Genomic DNA, 8,036 nt, shown 5'->3' on the forward strand with positions numbered 1-8,036 from the left:
TTTCCCTGCAGCCCAAGTCTTACCCACCCCGCCTTTCACCACCGGGCTCAAGCCTTGCTCACAAGCCTACGGCATCCCTCCCTTGAGCTCCTGAGGATAATCGGTCTTCTCTTACTCACACTTGTCTCCCCCCTGCCTGAATTGCTGCCACTTAAAATACTCCTTGGTCTCTGGATATCTGTCTTCTTTACTGTACTAGAAGTTCCTTGAAGAAAAGACCCAGGACTTGTGTATTTCATTACTCCATGAGTAGTACCTTGGCGCAGAAGAGGGTTTCAAAGAATATTGACGAACCTGATGTCCATCTGTCTTTTTTACTGTACTAGAAGTTCCTTGAAGAGAAGAAAAGACCCAGGACTTGTGTATTTCATTACTCCATGAGTAGTACCTTGGCGCAGAGGAGGGTTTCAAAGAATATTGACGAACCTGATGTCCTATTTCAGCCACGGTCCACACACACACAAGAAATGTCAACCAAATGTGGAGATCAGTAGCCAAATGGGGCCGCTAGTACTTGAAATGTGCTACAAGACACATGACAGATTTGGAAGGCTTTGAAAAAACAAAAACAAAAACAAAACCGACACTTACCAATAACTTAAGGTTCACGACATGTTGTAATAATATTTTGGACACACTGGGCTAAGTAAAACATGGCACAAGTAATCTAACCTGTTTTATAACTTTGATGTGGTTACCAGAAAATGTGAAATTTCCTATGTGGTTCTCTTTATGATCCCAGTGGACGAGCAGAGTGGAAAACTGCCATCGTGACCGTTATTCAGACAGACCAAATTCTCTGAGCACTTGTTTGCACGAGGCTCTTCATTGGGCATCTTTAAAAAAAAAAAAAAGCCCTCTGGGGGACATTTCCACACCCCCCAGGCTGCAGCGTCTTTACCCTGACAGTCAAAATGATGAGCCTGTAGGCTGGCCCTGGTGGCCACACCGCAAAGGCCTGTGGTCCCAAGCGCTTCTGCGCGAGTTTAATCCCTCTGCTCGCGGACGAGATGGTAAGAGAGAGAAAAGGCGGCCGGCTGCCGGGGTGCGGGGGCTGAGATGCTGCCAAAGCGATCACCCCTGCGCTGCTCCCCGCCCTGTTGCCCGTGAGGCCGCAGTGCACGGGTAGGCAGGAGCCGATGCAAGGTGCGCGCACGTTCCGGAGCGCACCGGGTCTGCTCGCCCAGCCGGGCCAGTGCGCGCACCTGTGTTGCCATAGCAACAACGTCCCCTCCTCCCTCAGCACACTCAGAGCGGACCCCCTCCCTGACCCCCGCACTCGGTCCCTCACCTCTCCCAGCCGCACCCTGCAGCTCCAAGGGTCAATCCATCTGCACCTCGTGACGCTGTCCCGCCCCGCGCACGTCCCCCTGTCCCCGCCCAGCCTCCACCCCGACCCCACCCGGCCCCCGGACCGGGGTCGCAAGCCGGGCTCACCCACCTAGCTCCTCGCAGCGTCCACCGCTCAAGCTCTGACAGGCCCCGCCCCGTCCAGCTCCGCCCTCCGCGGCGCCCGGCTCGGCTCGCCTGCTGATTGGCGACCGAGGCCTGTAGGCAGCTGATTGGGCAATGCTGAGCCGGTCCTCCCTCTAACTGAGCGCCGTCCGCGGCTCACCCTGTTGGCCAGTGTGCAGGCTCCGGTTTTCTCTGATTGGTCCAGCTTTGTGTCTCCGATAACTGATTGGAGGTTTGGGATAGCCAGTCGTCCAGTCACAAAGGGCCTGGCAGCAGCTGCTGCCACCTGCATAATTGCCAATTGCGACTCCGACTCAGAGGGGATGCTGGAAAGCGTGTGTTGGCAGGTGGTGGACAGAGGACGTGATTTCCAGGCAGATTTATCTAAGAGTGCATCATACGTAACAAGTCATGAACATTAATAACTACCTTCCGTTAGATACGCACATTACATGCATGTGCGTGGCACCGGGTAGAGTAACCCTGAGCGGCTGTGTGCTTCTCATCCAGAAGGCTGGACGCGAATGCAGGGAGCCTTCTTCCACCCTGGCTGACCTCCACCTGCTTGACCTTGGGCGAGGCTCTTTAGTTTGCAGAATTTATTCCCAGATCGGCAAATGAAGCGGTTGGGCAAGTCTCACTACACTGCTTTGGCGCTCTAGTGACTATTTTGAATGGTTCATGTCATTGTGATCCAGAAAAGCGTGGAGTGGAGATCAGAGACAAGGTTCAACTTCAGTTAAACTAAAACTTAGTCATGAAGTGAGATGAAAAATGGAAAGCGCGTGCTTGAAGTCTGCACAAGGTAGACGCTGGATAAAATGGTAAGGGGCGATGATGATGGTAATAATGTCCTCGGGTGACAGGGAACCGCCCTCCTGGGCTTCAGTTTCCACTTTGAGAAAATGGAGCGCCGTGGCAGCTGCTTCATCCACAGGACTGTGCTGGAAGGTGTTATCGACTTTTGCCATGTGTGCTGGGTTTAAATCCTGCTCCAGCATGCACCACCTGTGTGACTTTGAAAAGGGGCCTTAGCTTGTCTGAGCTATAGACCGTCACTTCTCACAGAAGGACACCAAGAGCACCCACTTCATAGAGTTGTGAAGAGTTAGAAAAGTATTAACATTTGCTATTACCTAAGAAAAGGCACAAGAGGCCAGCAGGCAGCGTGGTGGTTAAGGCTCTGGGCTTCCATGTAGAGAACTGCAGTTCGAATCCTGGACCTCAGACTTTAAAAAACAAACAAACAAACAAAAAACAGCACAAGATCCAATAACTCAAGGTTACTGGAGTACAGAAATGCCATTGCTGCTATGGGTGTTTCTCATTCCGTCTTCGATTAGTATTGTATTTACTGGGAGCCTCCCATGTCTCAAGCCCTGAGCTGGGTGCTGGGGACGCTGCAGTGACTTCCCCACAAGCATTGTCCCTGTGGTCACATCTAGCTGGGAAGACCAATAAGAATCAGGTAATGACAACGCAGTGTGGTGAGCAAGGAGCCCAGGGCTGGGAGGAATGCTGGCCGAGGGGGCTGACCTTCTGAGGTCAGGGGAGTCGTTGGAAACCCAAACCTGAAAGTGAGTGTGGGTTCCCCAAATGAAGGGGTGTGCCGACAGAAAGAAGAGTCCACATAGAAGGCTCTTGGGGCAAGGAGGCGTGCGGGGAACTGCAATGAGGCAGGCAGAGGAGCAGCCGTGTGAGCCTCGCGGTCTTGCTGGCATCTGTAATGCTCCGTGGGCCGCGCACTGTCCGTCCATTCCACAGACTCACGGTCAGCCCGCTGTGTGCCAGGCGCTGTGCCAGCTGCAGATTACAGGACACAGTGGACAACAGGCCACGGTCCCTGCCCGAGCCAAGGAGACGGAGCGTAATCGACAACCACAGTAAGCGTGTGGTGGTTTAGAAGGGATGAGAAAGAGCTGGAAGGGAGAAGGGGGACAGTCATGGACCAGAGGGCAAGAGACAGTGTTTTAAAGGGTAGTGAGAGGAAACCATATTGAGAAGACACGGAGGGGGTAGCTGCAGGGATACTTGGGGAAGAGCATTTCCCTAAGGGGACTAGGTGGGGCCAGGGCACACTTGGCAGGTCCCAAGAACAGTGAGGATGACAGGCTGTCAAGAGCTCCACTGAGATTGTGGGAGGGGCCTGATGGAAAATATGCTGAGGATTCTGCTTATGGTGGTTGTGAGGTGACGGGCCAGCGGAAGGTGTGAACAACCGTGTGACACACTGATATATCCACCTGGGGGCTGGGAAGGGACGGAAAGGTAGAAGGAAGCCATTGCAGTAACCCAGGTGAGATGGTGGGCCAGGGACCACGGTGTGGCCCTGACCAGGTGAGGAGGAGTCAGGTTCTGTCTGTAGTCAGAGGAGGAGCCGGCTGGATTTGCAGGTGGATGGGATGTGGGCGGACTGGAGAGAAGTGGGGGCTGCTGAGCTCAGTATCTGGAAGGGCGGCTGACCCAAGGGTGTGGGTGGGCGGGGCATGACGGCCAGTGCTCTAAGATGCTGCATTCCCCAGGCTGGGGCCACATGGGAGACCCAGGTCTGAGTCTCAGTCCCATCTAGGGCTGCTCACCTGTAATTCCAGAGACTCCAGAGGCTGGGCTGGGGATCTGTGAGCTCCGAGGTGGCCTGAGGAACGAGGCGAGAGGAGGATGCAGATGAACTGGATCCTCGCTGTTACTCTAAGGCATGTGACCTAACATTATGGCCCCCTTTCTGAGGGGAACCACAAGGAGTGCTCACGTCCCTTGCCCAAGGTCAGACAACGGAGCTGGAATTCAGGCGCCCAGGGAGCTCTGAGCAGTTCACTTCAGAATCCACACCTCGTACCTCTCACGAGCCCAGGAGCCCACTGAAGAAATGTGGAACCGCCGTGACATGATTTCAGAAGGGCCATGGGTGCCAAGCTGGGGCTGGGAGGTCACTTAGACCGTGGCAGCAGTCCCAATCCATGGGAGAGATACTAGTGACAGGAACCTGGACGGGAGGACGGGTGGGGAGAAGGGGACAAATTCTGGAGAGGTTCAGCTGGAGGTGGGTGACGGGTGGGGACTACCTGAATGTGAGAGTAGGCGGTGACTCAGAGCCGTCCTGGGCTTTCGATGCGGGTGTGGCGTGGGTAAGATCAAAGTGGCATCTGCTGTGATGGGGTCACTGGATCAAATAGCACAAATGGGGAACTAATATTTTCAAGCTTGTAAGAGGCTATAGGAAATCATTGACAGATGATTAAGTCTAGATTATGCATAAAACTCTCAAGGGAAAAAATTGCTTAAAGAACCACTAATAAACCATTCAACTGTTTTGCTTTGGTTTTTGGCTTTTTAGGTTTTTGCCATAGGACGCATGTGTTCACCAGAAAGAGGTAGAGAGAGGGAAAGTGAGAAATCACCCCCCCCCGGGGGGATGGTCATGCCACAATCCCTTCTCCTCCATTCTCCTCTTGTGATCTTGGGCACGCACGCACACACCCCCTCACTGAGTAAAAAAATTTGGCTAGGTCGGAGTCCAGTCCCTTCACCACCACACCACCTGCTGGCCCCACCATTCCAGTGATTTTTAAAATGATTTCTTCCATGGGGGGACCAGTAGATGGCATAATGGTTACATCGCTGGACGCCCATGTAGTCGACCCGGAGGCTTGAAACTCACACCGGACATGTGTACCTGTGTGCCCGAGATCCCAAAAGGAGAATGGAGGAGACATTGCCATGTGGCTATCCTCCCAGGGCATGATTGCTTGCTTTCTGTCTCTAGGGTAGTGCACATGCCCTATAGCAAAAATCTCTCATAAAAAAAGAAATATGTATATGTGTGTGTGTGTGTGTGTGTGTGTGCATATATATATATATATATATATATCTGTGTGTATATGTATGTGTGTGTATGTGTATATATATATATATATACATATACATATATATATATCTTCTATGAGAAAGAGACAGATAGATAAAGAGACAGCACTTCCAACAGGGTCCTGATGCTGCCATCCACCCCCAGCCTCACCCAGCCTGGGATCACGGGTCTCCAGGCATGACCTGGACCCTTCTCATGGGAGTCAGCCCTCCAGAGCATTACGTTTTTCCACTGTGGACCATCCAGCTCCCCCTACTTCCATTCCTATGTTTAACAGCTCTCACTGCTGAGAAATCGTTCTACCATAAAAAGCCAATCCATGAACCGGATCCACTGGGCATGATTTATTGGTTTATTTATATTTTTGCTTTTGATCTGAGCTCAGTGAGGCCCTGCAGGCTCTGGAGCAGACCCTCTCTGGCTTTGACGTGTCCTCCTCACCCTGCACCTGGCTCATGCACATCTTATCTGCAGACATTCTCCCTCCGTCGAGGCCCAGATGTATGCTTCCTCCTCCACCATGTCTGCCTCCAGCCCGGTGCCCTGGGTAAAGTAACTGCTCCCTCCCTTGTGACAGGTAGTGTCTCGCATGTAACTACAGAGTCCTGACACTCTTCATGCATTCGGGATGCGTCTGGTCACCTTCACTGGATCATGACTGTTTTTCTAATTCCCCTTTTTAAAAAGTTTATTTATTGGGACCAGCAGATGGTGTAGTGGTTATGTCACTGGACCACATGGCCGACCACAATTCAAATCCTAGATCCAGAGGCTTGAAATTCATGGTGGGTGCATGTGTGTGTGTGCCCAAAATCCTGGCAAGAGAATGGAGGAGAAGGGATTGCAGTGTGGCCATCCCTAAGGGAGTGATTTCTTGCTTTCTATCTCTTGTATCTCTCTGGTGAGCACACACACCCTACAGCAAAAATCTCTCTTAAAAATAGTAATTAAAAAAAGGTTTATTTATTTATTTCATGACTGAAAAGAGGGAGACACCCTGATTAGGTATTGCCACACACCACGGCCCTCCCCCAGCCTGGATCATGGGCTACCCCTGTGTGGGGCCAGCATGTTCAGAAGGATCAGGATCTGAGCCTGGGATCTCTCGTATGGTTTCCACATCACACAGAGACACTCTACCACCCATGTCACCACAACTGGTGCTGGGTTGTCACCCTTTGAGAACCACAGTGTGTCACACAATGTCTTCTATCAGGAGCCTTCCAAAAGTTCATGGAGGATGCATATTATGAAAAAATTATGCATGGTTTCCTAACTTTTTATACCCCAATAAATTTGTACTTTAATTCCACTTTCCCGCAAACTTTCTGGTTTTTCTCTCATATATCCAGTCATCTATTAAGCCAACATTTAAGGTGTGTCTCTCCCTCCTGGGCTCTGAGGGTACAAAGGTCAAGCACGTTACTTCAAGGAGAGGGCAACCGAGTGCCAGCAGAGACAGCCAGTGTGGGGTAGGTAAGGCAACGCTCTGCGCTGGTTCCAGACACAGAGGCTTGAGAGACACACCTGGCGTGTCCATCTGTGCCCAAAATCCCCAAAGAGGGGAAACAGAGGGTAAGGGATTGTAGCATGACCATTCCTCATGAGGGGTGCTTTCTCATTGTCTCTCTTTCTCTGTCTCTCCAGTGAGCAGATGTGCCCTATAGCAAAGAAAAGAAAAGAAGAGAAGAGAAGAGACAAGACAAGACTCACTCCCTTTGTTAAATCAACCCAGTGCTTTGGGGCTGGCCATGGAAGGAATATGTCCATATGGTAAGAAAGGAGACACTGAATTTGACCCTTACTCTTTTTTTTTATTTGAAGAGAGATTTTGGCCATAGGGTATATGCACTCACTGGAGAGACAGAGAGACAGAAGGCTAGCAATCACCCCCTCAGGGGGATGGCCACGCGGCAATCCCTTCTCCATTCTCCTGTCAGGATTTTGGGCATGCATGCACATGCACCCAGCATGAGTTTTCCATCGCTGGATCCGGGACTTGAACTATGGTCAACTATGTAGGAGTCCAGCAACGTAAGGGTTATGCCGCCTGCTGGTCCCAACCCCTACTCTTGAGAAGGAGGCCACTCCCCAGCCCCGGGCCTGGCACTGCTGGCTGCTGCTCCCTCTGTGCTGGACTTGGGTGCTCCATGTCCCTGGAGCTCTTCAGCAGCAGTGACGACACACTTGTGGGGGGGTAAGTTTTTAAAATTTCTTTTTCTCTTTTTAGAGGGACAGAGATAGATAAAAAAGAATGAAGATAAAAGATAAAAAGATAAAAGGAAGAGTCTTCACACTGTGATCCCCCCGCTCCCGCATATCAGCTGGTCTGGGTCACAGATACACATGCATGCTGGCGTGCTCGGGGAGGTCTCGGGATAGGAACCCCGGACTTTCCCATGTGGGTCCAGTTGCATTACACTGCTCCAGCACCTGACATGCTATGGTTTTTGTTGTGTGATTTCCCACAGAACCTTTAGGCAAAGCTGGTCTCCAGACTTGAAGGTAACCAAAGGGGATGAGGGAAGGAGGAATGTGTGGGTAGCTGGGCTCGGGCCACCTGGTCAGGGGTCTCGTCCTTCAAAGATGCACTCCTGTTTTCAGGCGGCAATGGGTCCCTGAAACTCCTCTCCAAGGAACCCCAGCAAGTCATCTCGCATCCCTGAAACCCAAACCTTGTTGGAGAAGGGGACAGCAACATCCGTTTCCGCCCAGG

The 8,036-nt window shown here is 51.7% G+C and overlaps 1 protein-coding gene across 7 annotated transcripts in view; it reads right to left on the minus strand.

Annotated features, from left to right (window-relative positions):
- AP3M2 (adaptor related protein complex 3 subunit mu 2) overlaps positions 1-1,595 on the minus strand; it is a 23,865-nt gene extending 22,270 nt beyond the window's left edge. Inside the window, exons 1-4 of one of the 7 annotated variants that reach the window (XM_014592831.2) lie at positions 1,442-1,595; positions 673-836; positions 427-524; positions 120-205 (exon numbers count right to left, since the gene is read on the minus strand). The gene's annotated coding sequence lies outside the window, so the exon portion shown is untranslated. Of the gene's footprint in view, positions 1-119; positions 206-426; positions 553-672; positions 837-1,291; positions 1,370-1,441 lie in introns of those variants that run through there. The other 6 variants (XM_027765463.1, XM_006141664.3, XM_006141665.3 and 3 more) reach the window with 6 other exon arrangements.
- Positions 1,596-8,036: the final 6,441 nt, after the last annotated feature.

This window comes from Tupaia chinensis, unplaced genomic scaffold (genome assembly GCF_000334495.1).
Source record: "Tupaia chinensis unplaced genomic scaffold, TupChi_1.0 Scaffold000061_1, whole genome shotgun sequence".
In the NCBI taxonomy this organism is placed as follows: domain Eukaryota; kingdom Metazoa; phylum Chordata; class Mammalia; order Scandentia; family Tupaiidae; genus Tupaia; species Tupaia belangeri.